Raw genomic sequence first — 18,336 nt, 5'->3', positions numbered from 1 at the left:
TCCTGGGACCAGAGCCTGGCATAGAAAAGGGCTTGAATGAAATTTCGTTCTCATTCCTAAGCCCTCCCCTTACCTCCAACACCATCTAATTCTCTAATTGCTTGAGCTGAACCCCGAGTCAAAATAGCTCTTGGAAGTTGAAAAAGGGAGATGGACATTTCAGATATGAATGAAGAGTGTACAAAGTCTGGAAGTTGAAAATAAAATTAGGGCATTCAAGAAACAATAAATTTCTGTTTTGTTTTGTTTTGTTTTGTTTTGCTGAGGATGTGCTAAGTGTTGATTGTGAGGAGGAGTACCATGATATGTGTTTTGAGAACTGACGAGCTATCTAATGGTACATGTGGTGACCGCTACTACTTTTTCCCTACTACTTTTTGACTTCAAAACAACTTTTCTCCTAAAACCCTATAAAAATATGGCTAACATAGACATGTTCCAAAATGCAAGAAACATAACATAAAATACAATGGTCTGTTTAGCACTTTGACATTTTTTACTGCCTTCTATTTTTATTTAATTGAAAACATATTTTATGGTTAAAAAATAAACCATATTATCCGAAGTGATAAAAATTGATTTTTAGGGATAGGAGTTTTGGAAAATGCACCAAAATAAATACCAGATGTAGTAAAGATAATCCAAATCTAACTGTCAAGAAAGGTCATTTGTCTATAGGACCCCAGTATATAGGCAGCCAGTTTTAATAAAAACTCATTCCAGAGTAAAGGGAATTAGCAAACATACGAATGGGAGAAAATTTATCCTTCCACATGGTACAAGGGACACAAATGCAATAACTTTATGATAAAAGTGATATAAAGTTAAAAAAATGATAAAATGCTAGCAAAAGCTTCACTGACTAAGAAATTCATTTGTTTTTAATAGCACTGAAATTTGGATGATTGCTTTAGAAAACCCTAGAGGAAGATGGCAGATAGGTCATATTTAGCATGCTCACTCTGACTTTCTGTCTAACCATAGTGGCTCTTTGGAGCACTCTGCTCCAAGAACTCTAATCCACACGGGGTCTTAGCAAGGAGGAGCTCTGACTTCAACACGAGTGTCTGCTATGCATAGGGGCACAGCAGTAAGAAGTAAAGACGCTAAAACATTTTCAAACTCTTTGATTAAAAAACTCCACTCCTAAGCACAGGCACCAACGCAAGAAAGAAATGATGTGTTTATGAAGATGTTCATCACAGAATTAACTATAATGGCCAAAAAAGGAAAAAAAGGCAACTTCAAAAACAAGTAAAATAGCTTAATACACTGTGACACTTCAGCATTGGTTTTTATGCATGAAAAAGTATAGTTTTAAAGATCACATAGAAGACTTTAATATACCCTCTGTTGTTTTTCCTCCCTATACCATGCCCATAGCAGGCGAACAAAATAGCAACTGAATAAACTTGAAAGCACTGGGACTTTCTGCCACTGCGATCAGTTTTGTATCTTCTCCCTGCCCTCTGGCATTTTTTTCTAGTAGTTATGATTTCCTGATTCTTTGGAAAGGAAAGCCTGATATTTTGTCACAGTTAATTCAGTGGAAATTAAGTTTTAGGTATATGAATTTAATAAATTGGCACATCATCAGGCTGATTGTTTTATCTTTCTTAAATTAGAATTAATATGACCAGAAAGTAATGACTTCCATCTTGTGCCTCTTTATAGTGAAATTTGCTAATTAAACAAAACCTCAAACTACTTGGGAGTGAAACATATTTTCATGTCCTGCATTTCCAGGCTCAGTAGTAAAGTAGAAAAAGCTTCTTTGCAAAGAAATTTTTCAGAGAAAGCTTCTAGACTAAATTACGAAGCATACTGCATTTTCTGATGATTTCTGGTAAACCAATAAGCTATGTACCAAGATGCTGCTAGAAAAACAGAATATCACTTTCTTTTACCAGTTGTTTAAATATGTTTTGCAAAGGCGCTAGTATTGCATCTGAAAATACCTATCACGAGAAATTCTTTTTTTCATTCTTCACTGTCTGGCATAACAAAAAATTTCTGTTCTTACAACAGTCCTGTACCTTCTTTCTAAACATCATGACAATGAATGCTAATTTTAAAAAATACTTTATTCAGGTAGCACAAATGAAATTACGAAAGATAGCTTCTTTCAAGGTTTGCTTATAAGTATCACACCTATTTGATCAACTATTTTTGTGCAAAGCTTTATGTGTAATGAGAAGCAGGTGAGAATTTAGCAAGCAAGTAAGCTTTTTGATATATAAAACAGTAGCTCATGTTTTGGGTTCGGCAATGAGATTATTTTGTATAGTTAAAGTCTTTATTGATGTCAAAAAAGAAAATCATGAGGCAGCAAAACTGATCATTTCAAATGATATGTATAAAACTTGTGCATTTGCTGGGTATCTGGAAACATCAAATTGACTGACTTTCTCTACCTCAGTACAAGACTCAGAAAAGTGTCCGAGAAATGTGTGCTGCGTAAGTTCCTGAGAGACTGACTATAGAAAGCCTATTGATGGTAAATGATTTGTCATAATATGGTGTAATTGATGTGAGAGAATATACCCTATGTTTATAATAAATTACCCTCTAGCATATGCAGTCATTAACTAGCCATTTGTAAAATCATCTTTGTTCCCACAGCCTCAACTCCCTCATTACAGTCACCACGTTTTTGTGTAAGGTAGAGGCCAGTTCTAAAAATAATATTATGGTGTTTTGGATTAGGGGAAGTTAATAAAGTACACTCTATACTTATCATAGTCTCTCAAGCTTACATATTTTTAATCTTCCTGGGCAGTGTTTGTGCAACATGATATACAAGCAATCCTAGTGCTTTTGGTCTCTAAAAGCTAAGAAACAAATGAAGAATTTATTTTTAGAAAACTGTTCAAAGCTTAGATGAAGAAGTGACTGAGTCATATAAAATTTTGGAGGAATAGAAAATCATTTTCATCTTCTTTTATTTATTTGTACCTAGCTTAGCTAGGGTCTGTTGCCATAACAGCAAGACACAATAATACGGTAGCATTTGCTCTCACGTTACAGTCCAGGACTGCAGGACAGACGAGTAGCTTTGCTCCAAATGAGCATTCAGAGACCCAGGTTTTTCCTCACTTGTTGATCTGCAATCCTCTAAAGCAGGGGTCAGCAAACTTTTTCCACAAAGGGTCAGAGAGTAAATGTTTTAGGCTTGATGGGCTATCTATGGTTTCCGTCACGTATTCTCCCTCTTTTTATTCTTTTAACAATGCTTTAAAAATGTAAAAACCATCCTTAGCTTACGAACGATATAAAATAGGCCCCCGGGCAGCTTTGGCCTGTGGGCTACAGTTTGCTCACCCCTTCTGTGAGGGAATTTCCTGCATATTAGAAGCTCTATCAATGCCACATCGATGTGCCAACTTTCAGGAAAAGGAAAACAACAGAAGTCGAAGGCAAGCAATTTCCCCTCAAGGAAGTGATGCAGTAGCTTTACACATCACTTTCAGTTATATTCCATTGCCAGGAACTTGGCCATATGGCCATGTCCAGGCACAAGACCAGCAAATGAAGCCGCTAAGTAGTTTTCCACATACCCTGCTAAAACACTACTACTATATGTGTCACTTCAATCCTCTGGGAGGTAGACGCTAAGACAAATTTAGAGTGCAAAAGGTTTATTGGAGGAATAAAAGACAAAACGCAGAGGAAGCAGAATTGGGCTGGGGAAGCCCTCACACTGTGATGCAGATCTGAGACCTGGGAGAGGAGAGACGGAGGGGAGCAGGATTGGGCAGAGCAGACCTCGGAGCAAGATGCAAACCTGGTAAAAATTAGGTCAACCCTATGTGCATCTCCAGAGCAAATATTGACCGCTAGGGGGGTCCTATGTTGGGCAGGAATTGCCAGACCCTAGTGCTCCAACCATGCTGTAGAGCCATAAGAAGAAAGTGGCCTAGACTTGAAAGCTGAGGCGAATCTTTAAGTCGCTGACTGCTGGAGGCTCCCAGCTAACTGTGTATCTTGCAACTAAATGGCAAATTCTTTCTTCAAATGAGATCTGAGGTGGGCATATCCACAGCTGCCCGTCATGTAATAAAGGGAGAAGGGAGTTAGGGAACACTAGTACCTGGCACAGTATGTATATATCCCCGTAGTAGGAATAGAATGCAAAGAAGTGCGGATTCCACCACTGGATGAGTCCTGCTAAACCTACCAAGAAGGAAGCAGTGTCACAGCAGGCAGTGTCATACCTACTCTGAGTTTGGGCAACATTTATGCTTTTTCCTTTTTTCAGGACTGAATTTATATATAGTTGATTATAGGGTCCACTTTGTTGTCAGATTTGTGATTTATTTTTTATTTATAAGCTGACACTACATAGAATATAGTTTGCAGTTTGTATGAAGTGAAATCCAACTGAAACGTTGAGAAAGATCTGATGAGGGCCCTAAGCCTGAAGTCACCACAAATAATGTGTAATATAGATATAGAGAATCAGCACGGTTCAGTTGTGAATTTTCCTGATTCACATCAAATCACCTCTGAAGTATATCTCTAACACCCATGGTAAAAATTCTTACTCTCCATTGCAGTCCAAATCCAACAACTGGAATTAATTTGAATAAAAGGGAAGACAAAAGACTAAGTTCAAATATAAATGTTTTTGTCCACATTCAATAAATGAATCTAGTGAATAAATAGCTCCCAATGCAGAAAGGTAAAGAAGAATAATTTCGACCATTTATTGAAGTCCCTGCTATATGTCAAGACCTATACGAACGTTGCATCTAATCTTGGAACATCCCTGCAAAAGTTTTTGTTATCCTCATTTTAAAGATGGTGGAACAAAGGCTCAGAGAGTTTTGGTGATTGCATGAAGGCACATGACTGGTATACACTTCACCGTGTGTTAAACTCAGATCCCCATGACCCCAGCACCCATCATTTTTCCATGATGCCATTTTCTTTCTAAAATGAACAATCCTGTGGAATAATCATTCTTTACTCTTCTTAAGAGTGTTTACATTTAGTCATATTTGAAAATCGTAGCCTTTCCTAAAATACTCTAGTCCAGTACAAATTAAAGTGAGAGAATGTTGTGTATAGCTGTTTAATGCAGACTCTGCTTTTTTGCTACTGTTTATTTTCTGAAGCTCACACACATGGGACCAGGTTCAGTTTAAGAAAAACATTTAAATCATATTTTGAAATATATGTTTCATTAGATCTCTTTCTTATAAGAAATCAGAAAGCTGTGCTTACGTGTGTGTGCGTATCCACGAATGTGGCCAAACTTGCAAACATAAGCCTAAATATCCATGACATCTTTCTGTATCCTCTCATACATCATTATGTAATTGACATTTCTCATTCTTACCCTAATTATTACCTGATCTAACGATCAAGAAGTAGAAGAGAGACATCCTTAGAAGGTTAATAAGCCATCCAGAAAATTAGTTTAGGATGATCAAACCTTAATGATTATTATTTCTCATTATATTAGATCACCTGAAAAATTTGAGGAAGAAAAAATAAATTGGCATCATTGGGCAATTATACTTGTAGTTTTTCACTGTAGATTTTACAGATGATCACCAGTTATGCGTTCTTTTCATATCTCAAACCAAAGATTTTTTATAAATTATCCTACCATTATTATAGTAATCAAAGCCCGTTTATTTGATCATCATCATAATGGAGTACTTGAGGCATTTTCTCTTTTGCTAATTGACAGTTGGTCAGTTAAGAGGTGCTTTTCACAAAATCTTCCGTAACCCGAAGGGTTTGAATTAGCTTCTAATAAATGCCTGAGAAGCTCCTCTAGATTCTTAAGTGCATTTGCTAAAACTCTCAACGGCTATTTTCCACCTTCTGGCCAGGAAATGCCTTTGATCCGCCATCTAGCTGCCTTTCTTGCTCATATCTATCTGTCTCAAGCATTGTAACCCTATTCATCAGCACAATGACACATTATCATTTAGATATCATTTTCTGAAGCCAGATTTCTCTGAGAAAGAAAACGAAATGCAAAGAATAGGAAAAGGGTCAAACTGAAGCTCGGATTGCCCTATTTGGAGAATTGTAAGAGGTGGCGTGTGATCAGAAGACCAAGCCTTGAACTTGATGTTCACTCCCACCCTAATTACACACCTAGGTATTTCCTGTGCTGACTTTTGGCTCACTGGCTGCTCCCTGCTCGCCTGCATGCCACTTCATCATCTGTGATGAGACCCCCATCCCCTAGAGCTCAGGTGCCACAATATTGACATCCACTTATGCAGAATTGGTTCCTTCAATTTCACTCTGTCCATCACTTCCTAATAAGTTAGGGTAGCAGGGTACAGGGAGTGAGTTGGACTAAATAAATAAATGAACTTGCTGATTTTTAAAAGAGAGAGCGAGCAGTCTTAACTTATTCAAACATTTTTAAAAATATTACCTCACAATGCCTTAACCTCCATGATGACAGAGACTTTATTTAGCTCACTGTTTTATCCCCATTACTACCAGATAGAAGGTGTTCAGTAAATGTTGGTAGAATGAATGAATATGCTGGAGAAATTGGTCCATATCATTGAATTAAAAATTCAACATCTAGTTTTATCTTGTTCCTTGATGCCATTATTCCTTTAAGTAAATAAACATTTAAAGAAGATGTTTTTGTGATGCAAATGCCCCCAAATATCAGGAATATGATTAATTAATGTAAAACTTCTGTTTATAATAGGAGAGGAAGAAAGAGAAATGGGGAGAGATGAAAGTAGGGGAGGGTGGGAGGGCCAGTTATACATATTAGTTTCTCAAATATAACAAAGCGATATAGATTTGAGTAAAGTTTATAACTATAATATATACCTATAAATATTAACTTAAAAATGACTCTTTTTCTTGTCTCAGCCAAAATTTATTCATCTTTTATTCAACAAATATTTCCTAAGTGCCTTACTGTATGCCAAATATGTGTGGGTACCAGGACACAGAGCAAAATAAAATATTGCTTACCCACAGAGAAACCATAGAAGTAGTTCCTTCCATCTTTCCTTCCTTCCTTATGTACAAAATACAAAGTCAAAAGTTAAAGAATAAAATACCATCTGTAGTATCTCCCACACTATTTGAATTAATCTAGAAAAGTTGGCAATTGAAAATCTCCTTTTTACCAGCTGAGGTTTGCTTCCTCGGTTTGTATTCTAGTGTTTAAAATAAATATTTTGCAATTAGGGTGAAATATGTTAGTGACAGCTGCAGAGACCGAAGCCTTCTATTTATTCAGATACCCATTTATCTCCAAAATATCAAGGTAATGGTAGATCCCCAGTTTATCACTACCTATAGATGTGAACACAGAATTAAATCTCTATGTGCCTTCATTTTACTTTAATGCCCCTCCTCAAACTGATAGCAGTGAAAGGTCTGTTGATGTCTGTTGGGAAGATAATTCTTCTGTAGGAAATTTTTAGCCACAAAAATCAAGTCTGTCCTATTACAAATAATATAGTGCTCATGGCACCCATGTTGTCTTGGTTTAAACTCACATGGCAAGTGTGTACATGGAAGAATTAGATCCCCATGAAAAGGAAACATTTTTGCAAGGGTATATGCTAAGCAGTATGTGTATATTGGTGGTATACCCTAGGCACAATAATTAACCTTAGTGTATGAGGTAGGCATGCTAACCCAAACTATAAATATAATTGCAAGTGTGGTAGCCAGATCCTTGGACAGAGGAACAAAAGATATTCATTGAAACCACATTCACTCTTGAGCCAGCCCTGATGGCCTAGCAGTTAAAGGTCAGCATGTTCTGCTTAGGTGGCCCAGGACTGGTTCCCGGACGCGGAACCACACCACTTGTCTGTCAGTAGCTATGCTGTGGCAGCAGCTCACATAGAAGAACCAGAAGAATTTACAGTTACAACCGTACACAACTATGTACTGGGGCTTTCTGGGGGGAAAGGAGGGAAAAAAGGAGGAGGATTGGCAACAGATGTTAGCTTAGAGCGTATCTTACTCTGCAGAAAAAAACAAAAACAAAAAATCTACATTCACTCTATTGGGCCCAGTTCTGGTCATCTAATCTGTTAAGCTTCAAGCCACAATAATACCGATGCTCATTATCAAGATGTCTAGAGACTAAATTAGAAGATAGCTATGTTTTGAGCACTTGAGCTAGAGTAAGAGCGCAAAATCTTATTAATTAAGAATTTCTGTTGTGTTTATTAATCAAAGGACAGTATATACAAAAGAGTCACATAGTCATATAACACATGTATGTATCACAGTAAGATATTCTCTCTACCTCATGGGAAGATGAAAACGGCCGTCATGCCACCTCTTATTTTATAAGGTTGAAACACTAAAACAAAAGTAACTGAATTGAAAGAAGATGGATTCACGAATACTATTATATGCTGTATTTGAGTAATGCCTTTCTAGAGCAGCGAGCGCAGTCCAATGGAACATTCTGTGTTGATGGAAATGTTCTATATTTGCCCTGTCCAATACAGTAGTCACTATCCTCAGCTTCCTATTAATTACTTGAAATGTAGCTATTGCCTGTAAGAAACTGGATTGTTAATTTGATTTTGTTTTTCATTAATATAAATATAAACAGCTACAGGTGGCTGCTGGCTTCCGTATTGGACAGCATAGTTCTAAAGCCTTTGATTTCTGAATTTTAAAAGACTTGTCTTTTTTAGAAGTAATTTAAAATACTGCTATTAGCATAATCCTGCTAGTAACCAAAAAATATATGTATAATAAATATAGTTACATCATCATTTAATAAATATTTATAGAATATTTAAATCGAAATTAGATTTTATATGTTGAAATAAAATTCCTTGAAGCAATTTAGAGGTGAAACTCAATACACTTCCAGCCTTCTCATCATCCCCTGTTCCTCAGTATATTAGGGTTTGGCAATTTGTGGTTTAAAATGTTAAAACTGAGTATTGTCATTGCTTAGATGAGTCAAACCATCTCAGGTTGATACCCAGGTTTGGATATGCCACACTAAGTGACATATTAACTTCTCTACTGGCTTGTTAGAAGAAAGATTGGATGTCTGAAAGCAGAGACGTGAGAATACTATAGGCTCCCACTCTGTTAGCCAGCCAACTATTTGATTTATTTGATGAGTGATCCCGGACGACCCTTTCAGGCACTGAACCATCAAAGAGTTATGTTGCTGGGTGATAAGAAACCTTCAGAGATACCTAAATCTTCTTTTGCCACTGGGAGTTTCATCTGTTTTGGAATAAGGTACATTTTTATGTATGATGTTTCTATCTAGACAGCTACAGGAATATTCAGAAAAGATTCACAGACTTAAATCAAATTCATACTGACAAAGGCCTTAAAACCGCACAATATTTGCCAAGAATATGTTAGACAACACCCTATTTTTATTTTGTTTCCCAAAGGTTGCAGGGGTGGTTAATGTATTATACATCGAGAAATCCATTAATCTTTTGATTAGCATTTATTTTCCTTTATTTTCCTGTATTTTCCTTAGAGACAAACAAACAAATGAGGAACGTTTTTAATTTGATCTCTGGAGTGATCATAGATATGGATATTCTATCATTTAACAGATGCACTAAGCAAACTAGGAGGGTTTTTAATGTACATTTCTATGCAAGCCAAGAATGCAACTGGCTTCTTAATTTTACTGAAGTTCTTGGACCAAATTTTATTTCTAATCTAATGTGTCTGCTGTGATCATGTATAGTCTTGGGCTTTTTAATAGAAGTTAAATCCAAGTAATTTGTCTTAAAAAAAGAAAAAGTTGAAAGCTTCCCAGTTTCATTAAAACCGATGTCAAACCTCCTCTTCAAACATATATTAGAAAAGTGGAACTTCTGGCTGTTCTATCCAGCTCACAGATCTCTCAGTATGTGGCCCTTTTTGCTAAGGAGACTTGTTGTTTATAGTAGACTCCCCTTGCCCTGTGCCTCTGCCAGTTGTATCTGATACATAAGAAAAGCTTTCTTTGAAACACATCTTCCCCATTTAGAAATTCTTCACTTGAATATTTTTTTTCCATTCCTTTGCCTATCTGCACACAAACAAATCACTCCTCAGCCATCTGACCCCCTGAGGGGTAAAGTGAAGGTACGCATTTGTCTGAGATCCCTTTTTAGGCAAAGGAAGATAGTTAACGACCTTCCTCTGTGACCTGCTTGTCAGGCAGTGTGGGAGGAGGGGAGGGACGAAACTGTGGTCGTGAAAGACAGTCCATGTTTCTGATGTGGAATTTAACAAGGCAGGAGGAGTACTCTTCATTTCGACACCTGTTTTTGTGTTGGGGGAAAGTATTTCTTTATGGAGGTGGTTTCTCTCAAAAATGAATATAACGGCAGATTAGTCCCTACGTCCTACCTCATATTTAGGCATATTTTGAAAGATATTCTGTTTAGTACATTTAAATCCCTTTCGCCACCCCCTTCTTTTCCATTTAAAAATTCTGTCAATACCACTGCTTGTACAACTACATAATTCCATAAGAACGGTGCTTCAGATACACAAAGAAAAAGCAATTGAGTATAGAGAAAAATTAGTTACTGCGAATCAATATTTCACAAGACTTTAAGTATTTCATTTTATGAACAGTTTCTTTGAATCACACTACATATTTTTCAGGGAAAGAACCTATTCATTTTATCTGATCTAAAAATACGAATATGCATGAAGAAATCTAAGCAGCAGTGGAGAAAAATGAAAGCAACAGTACAGAATGTTGTGTGGGTATGAATTTGGGCAGGAAGCGGAATGTGTTTTGAGATAGGGAAAAAAATATTTTTCTATTTGGGGATACCCCAAGTCAGCCGCAATCTGAACTTTATGTCAAAGGGCTTTAAGACAGTAAAAGCATGCATGTGAACATACATTTTAAAATACCAAAAATTATTAGGAAACATTTCCTGTATCCTCTGAGAAAGTAAAATTGGGCCTATTTAAGGATATAGGAATTTAGTATATTCTTGCTCTTTTTTGATAGTTATTATCAATATTAACTCTAGTGAAAGAGTAAGGTTAAATTGTGCTAAATGTTCCAATAATTTCCCCCTGTCTTCTCCCCAGTGACAGCATAGCACTTCTCCAAATCATATCTACTTCACTCCACTTTCCCATATAAGGCCATGCATTGCTCACTTCAAATTGTTGTTTTCAGACCACCATTAATGCAGTCTGTCATTATCATCCAGTAAACTGCTTCTTGTTCAAAACTCATACTGTTTGCTGATACCACCCTTTCCCCATATTTTAGGTATAAGCTGATGAACTCCACATTGCTGCCATTTTTCTCAATGAATCAGCACTTGGCTTACTTTCCTTACACTCTATTCCAGGGCAACCATCAGTAGTTGGGTACTTGGGAGTTGCTGGTGAAATCGACGCAATGGAGCAGAGGGCATCCAGCCCTCCTAGCCTGATGTATTCAGGTTATGCTATGTTATGCAAGGTTATACAGTAGTAACAAACATGCCCCAAAACTTAGTGGCTTAAAAGAAGCAAGGTTCGTTTCTCATTCTCACCACATGTTCACTGCAGGTTGGCTGGGCAAGGCGCTGGGTGGGGACAGCTGGTTATGCCTGTGCAATCAGTCAGGGACCTAGACAGAGGGAGCAGCTATCTTAAACATTAACTCTATACCTGCACCCAATTCATCAGTCAATCTTGTCAGTTCTCTCTCCAAATTATGTGGCAGATCTAACCACATTTTAGTATCCCCCTGCCATAGCCCCATAATTTTAACCTTCTTCCTGCCTTTCTCAGGTACCCTTCAGTAGTCGAGAAGGTCTCCAACCAGCAATTAAATGCTCTAGCCTGAAGTGACCCATGTCACTTTCACTCAACAACTCAATAGCCAGAACTAGTTATGTGGTCTGTTCAACCACAAGGCGTCCAGGAAGTGCAACCTGGCCCTGTGACTGAACATTTTAATGCACAACATTAATAACTACCACAGGGTCTATCTGATATTTCTTCTCAACACTGGCCCCATATCTCCTCAGACTCCTCAACGTCAGTTTGGCTGTCTAGAAATGCGGTTACAACTTGTTATTACCTGGAAGCACTCTAATACAAAGATCTCACATTCTGAAATTCCCCTCTCTGACCACTACTTCCTATCTCCTCCCAAGCCTTGTGCTAAGAATGGATATAAACGCAAAAGAGACATATGACTTGACCCTGAAAAACTCCTAGGACAATGGAAGAATCAGGAAAGCAACCCAACTTCTACAATGTGATAAGTTCTAAGAATGTGAGGGTGTATAAACCAAGAGCCAACACAGCCCAGGAAGGAAGGAAAAGGAAGAAGATGAGGCCATCTTTCTTGAATGGTGTGATGCTGCAGCTGAATCTTCAAGGTAGAGACAGACTCAGCCATGGAGGTGGGGAAGAGAGATGCTACTACAGACAGTGGAACAACGCATGTAAACCCCCATCACAGTGACAAGCACAGCTATAGCGTAAGGAGCATGCCAGGGGGCTAGAGATGAAGGTGGAGTCAGAGGTTGCGGGCAAATCATGAGGCTTTGAATACAATGATAAGGACTGTGATTTTTATCCTGAAGATAACAGGAGAACTTAGAACTAAACAGAGTTGTATCATAATCAAAATTTGGACTTTTAAAGTACCATTTAAGTTTGCTTATTGACTAATATTTCATAGTCATTAGAAATATTTCATTGACTTCTAAACTGAGGCTACAATCTTTAATCAAATGAAAAACAGTAAAGCTCTACAAAAATATGCTTTTTGATTTTATTATTAATTCCAACAATGTAACTCACAATGTTATAATAATACAAATATTTTGACCTTCTAAAATGTTTCCTTCTTGAGTTTATTATATTTATGAGTATGTTCTTATTTATTCACAAGTCAAAATGTTTTTATGTCTGAGAATTTTAGCATATATGTCTCTCAATATTATAATTTTTAAAACAAATATTAAACAGAGGTAATAAACTACAGTCCCTATTAAACTTAAATCTTCATGATTTAGGCTAACAGCAACTTTCCCCAAACTTGAAGAGTATTTTTTCCCCAAATCTGCAAAAGCAAAGAAATTAATTCACTTCCAGTTATCTTACAATTCAGGTGTGAGGTGTTTAAAAATAGAAAGTCCATGAATCTTGATGAAACTATATAAATGAAAGTGGTTTGAGTTTAAAAACCTAGTGTTTAGAAAAGTGGTCTCATTATGAAATTCCAAATAGAACATTGTTAATTGTTAAAAATTATCTCTTTCCATTTATCTCTGGATATCTTTGGCAATCTAACGGCAATAGAATTCTCTCTAAAATTCATGCAATTTAAAAAAATCTAGATGTCCTTTCCACAATTATTCATTCTTTCCGCTTTGCAGATTTAGATTGAGCTAATGGGTCTGTGTGTAGACATATTGATTAGCTTGAAGGCAATTTCTAACCTATTCCAGCACTTCGGCTTTCTTAGACCGTTTTGTGGGTTTGGTTTTATTTTGTGTTCTCTTTTTTTCCATTTTGTAGGAGATATTCATGTCTTCTTTCACACCTCAAATTGGGTAATTCTGACCTTTCTAGTCTGATACTTTTGAGAATATATATTTTTCTTCTTCTTTTCTTTTGTTTATATTGATTTGAAATAATGTATGTGAAAGCACCTTTTCTTGGAGGGGTGAAACTGAGGCTAGTGGGGCCTTCCTGACTTGCCTGCTAGTGGGGCCAGATTCCTAGAAGGAGCTCACAAGAGAGGTCTTCCAGAATGCTAGGGAGTAGGCAATAAGGAATAGATTTGAAACCAGAGCTTGAAAGGCAGTTGTAAACTGGAAAAGGGAGTCATAAGAGTGACAAACTCCACCAACTAGAGCCAACAGGCAGAAGGGAAATTGTAGAGATGAAACGGGGTCTCTCCATATGGAACAAGCAGGGGTGGAGGAAGGTGTGTGGCTAGATCTAGATAGAACTGAAACTAAAGACAAACACTGAATTCCAGCCCTAACATTCACCTGTGAATTAACTGGCGGTTCCAAAAATTAGGAACTGGAGCGAGGCTGGAAAATAGTACAGGCAATTTAGAACAATTATTGCTAGAACTACCAATTTTATGAAATGCTGTGACCTCTTAAAATTGGCTTCATGATTACTGCTGCTTTTTTATTTCACTGGCCTATTTACAGCAGTCCCCCCTTATCTGCAGGGAATACGTTCCAAGACCCCCCAGTGGATGCTGAAACCACAGTAGTACCAAACCCTATTTATACCATTTTTTCCTATTCATACACACCTATGATAAAGTTTAATCTATCAGTTAGACACAGTAAGAAATTAACAGTGATAACTAATTATAAATAGAACACTTATAGCAATATACTGTAATAAAACTTAACTGTAGATCTTAGCAAGCTCAGCATGTGATTTTTTTTCTTTCTTTATTAAGTCGAGAACTTCCACCTTCTCGCTTAAAGGAAGCACTTTATGGTTTCTTCTTCACATATCTCAATTGCCAGCATCACTTCTCTTGTGCTTTGGGGCCATTATTAAGTAAGATAAGGGTTACTTGAACAAAAACACTGAGATACCACAACAGTCGATTTGATAGTCAAGATGGCTACTAAGTGGCTAACGGGAAGGTAGCATGTACATCGTGGATACACTGTACAAAGATATGATTCACCTCTGGGTGGGGTGGAGCAGGATGGTGCAACATTTCGTCATGCTACTCAGAATGGTGAGCAATTTAAAACTTATGAATTGTCTATTTCTGGAATTTTCCACTTAATATTTTTGGACCACAGGTAACTGAAACCTTGCAAAGTGAAACCACAGGTAAGGGGGGACTACTGTATGTATATATTTAAACAAGTCTTGATCTTTATAAATTTCATATTTACGTCTCATTCGGACTCGGAAGTCAGACTCAGATCGAATATGCTTTTCGGTGAAAACCAATGCCCATAACAGGCAAGTAGAAAAAAAATGATAAAGACCTTATTTTATCCTTATCTTCATCAATAAGAAAAGAAAATGTCACTTTTGTACTTTCTTTGTTCCAAGATCCAGTGTTCTAGAACAAAGAGCTCTGGGCAGTTTCTGAGGATGTCTGCCGGAGACTTCTCATCCTCTCTTATCTGCTCTTCCCTCAGTCTTTTTATCCCTTAATATAAGAAACCAAATGAGAATGTTCTAGCACAAGACTTCCTCCATAAGTTCCTCTATTTTGTTATGTTGTTTTGTACTTCTTATTTTCCTGCTCCCACAAAGATTCTTATTTCAGTATCACTTATCACGCCACTCACAAGGGCCAAAAATTCACATTTGCGATGTTCGGCCTTAGACTTCCTTCAAAAAACCTTCTTACTTGGAAAAAGATGACTTGACTTGACTTTCATCATTTTCTTAATGTTAACACCTTCGGGTGGCAGAGCAATTTAGAGGCTGCAAAGCACTTTCACCCCTCCTCCTGTTTAATCTTCACCACAGCCTGTGAGCTAACCAGGGCAGGCATCTCGTTTTACAAATAAGAAATCTGAGGATATAGACAGAATCCGGACAACCCAAATGCAGCTCTCCTAGCACTAGGCCTGATTTTTGTCTGTCAGGTAACAGCCTTTAGGCAACTTCACATCATTTTCAATTTTAAATGGCATGATCAGTTTTGCATTTCAATAAGGCACATGGGAAATATATTTAAAAGAAGCAAGTTTGTAAGTGTAGAGATCAGCTAGTTAGAAGTTTAGGCAAGGTATGATGAAGATCTGAACTAGTACAGACCTGATGGAATGGGAGAGTATTTAGGAAAGAAACGTGACGTGTAAGTGGTCACTAGACCATGAAGCTCTTCTACCACAACAAACATTAAGTAGCTTAGAGTTAACTCTATTGGCAATTTACTCTTTATCTGATGATTCAAATGAAACTTTCTACATCACAAAATGCCTTTAAATTATCAACACCAAAATTCATGTACTAAAGACATACAGAAGTCCAAATTAATAAATAAATATCTTTATTCATCAGAGATTTGCTAATTAGAAGAATTAAACACAAAGTTGGAAAGCAACAAATTAGTGTAAGAAAGACTTAGGACTTCGGTCTTTCTTCATTCACATTCTCTCTCTTACAGTCTGCTCCCTTCTTATCACATCCTCTCAATTGAGGACCTTTCTCTTAAGTACAAATACAATAGAGGCAATAAATACAACCACAGGAGATCTATTTCATTTTCCTCTTTCCAGTGTCACCTCCTTTCTACATCTGTACCCACATACTCTGCCATCCTTCCTAGAGCAGAAAATGTGTTCCTACCTCTAAGATCAACCACTGCACCTGTGTATAAGCACATCCCTTCTCAAGGACATCACTTCTGTGATTATCCCTTTGCTTGCCTGCATAAATTTGTTCCTCTCTCTGCTCCATCATTCCTCTCAGCATACAATGATGCCTCAACTCCATCCTTGCATAAAAATCCGCTTCTTGACTCTGCATCCATATCTAACTAATGCCTCATTCTCTGTTCTCCTCATCAGCAAACCTGTACAAAGGTGCACCTCCATTTACTGTTTCCACTGACTAACCTCCTAATCTTTTCTCAGTCTCCTCTCATTGGGATTTGGTACCCACTATGCTCTGTAGTAGCTCCTGTAACCCAAGCCAAAGTTCATAACTTACCAATAAAAAATAAATTTCTCATCTTTTAGCCATTTAATAAGGAAAAAGTTTTAAATTACATGAATTTGCATAAAATGATTTAGATTAATTATACTGATGATAATAAAAGTATTTTTGCTTATAATTATCATATAATTGATATAATAGAGTTTCATGAAGTCTGGCATAGTAACTTGCTCTAATGCATCCTGCCATGCATAATATCAAGCTGAATAAGCTTTTTTTTCCTTCCTTCTTTCCTTCCTTCCATCCTTCCTTCTCTCGTTTCTCCTTTCCTTACTTCATTTCTCTCTTTCTTCTAATCAACTGAGTATCTTCAGTTCTAACTCAGATAGGACTGAGTGAAATCAGTCAGACTTGAATGATGACAATAGAATTGTGCCTCGACATCGCAGAATTATATTAATCTGAAATTATTTTTAGTTCTGCAGAAGATAAATTATATGTGATTTCTAAAGAAGCTTTGTCAAGCTCTAGAAAACTAGCTTAATTATGAAAAATTAAATTTTCTGTAATGATCTCTTCTTTTGTGTGTTTAATATAAAATTACATTTGCTCAGACATGAACTTGGTTCTTAGGCTTTTCAAGTGGTTTTTAGAATTTCAAACCACTATGTGTAAGTATAATTTCAGACTGCCTTTAGTTTTGGACAATTTAAATCACTTAAAAATTAAAAATTATCAGTGGAGTTATACTTCTTTTAATTAAAAAGAAGCGAAGATAATGAATTTCCTCCCTAAAATCTGGACACATCTTACTGCATTATGGCACTGATACATATACAAAATTAATCTGTGTTAGTTTTGTAAATAAAAGACTGAAATGCTACTTCTCTTGCTTTAGCATTTCAATAATACAATGTAATAATATAATTATTATTCATATGACAAATATCCCTATGTTATAATCTGAAAAAAAGCATTTCTTATTTTTCTTTAAAGTCATATTGGGGTCTTAGGAAAATGTTGAAAAATGTAAAAGCACATGACTCTGGCTGAAAAACAACAACTTAGAATTGTTTGAGCCTCAAGAAACTGTCAGCAGCTTCCATCATTTAAATTCAGCTTACTCACAGGTGGGAGAGGCATAGGAGAGGCAACACTGGCATACAAAAAGCAAAATACACAAGTTGTACCAATTGAAGAATGGAGTAGAAAGTTTCAATTTAAATTTTTCTTTCTCTTCTTTAAGAGGAATTTGTCCTTCATTAGAAGGCAAACTCAAAGTTCACCTTTTCAGTGATAATGAGGTAGTAATTTATGCAAGTTATTTTAAAAGAAAAATTGCTGTTGATAATTTGATAATCAAGTAATTTTAGTTACAACAGATGCATTGAATGTTATCACTGATGAATTCTTTATCTATCTAAATAAAGTGGGAAAAATGACAAGGCTACCAATAATTATTTTGTCATCTGCCCAGTGAATGATATTGACTCTAAAATAGAAAGAGAAAAATCATTCTAAATTTTGAAAAAATGCAGATTAAGGTCTACATAAAGTTTGTGTAAATGTGTTTTTCTCAACTTTGCAATAATTTAAATGGTTATAGAACCAACTTTGCAATAATTTAAATGGTTATATAACCAGTATCTATGGGTCATATTTTAGCTTAGAAATCTCATTCCCTTTGTGGATACAATTTGATATTTTCAGGGATTGCCTACTTTATTTCAGACTTGATATACGTGGAGGTTTCTATTTATG

General features: G+C 36.5%; 1 protein-coding gene across 1 annotated transcript in view; it reads left to right on the top strand.

The window, feature by feature from the left end:
• The window catches only part of TMEFF2 (transmembrane protein with EGF like and two follistatin like domains 2), a 225,501-nt gene that overhangs the window by 98,973 nt on the left and 108,192 nt on the right, over nt 1-18,336 (top strand). The window lies entirely within an intron of this gene.

This window comes from Equus quagga, chromosome 4 (assembly GCF_021613505.1).
Source record: "Equus quagga isolate Etosha38 chromosome 4, UCLA_HA_Equagga_1.0, whole genome shotgun sequence".
In the NCBI taxonomy this organism is placed as follows: Eukaryota; Metazoa; Chordata; class Mammalia; order Perissodactyla; family Equidae; genus Equus; species Equus quagga.
Note: the sequence above shows the minus strand (reverse complement) of the source record. Positions and strands in the feature narration are given on the sequence as shown.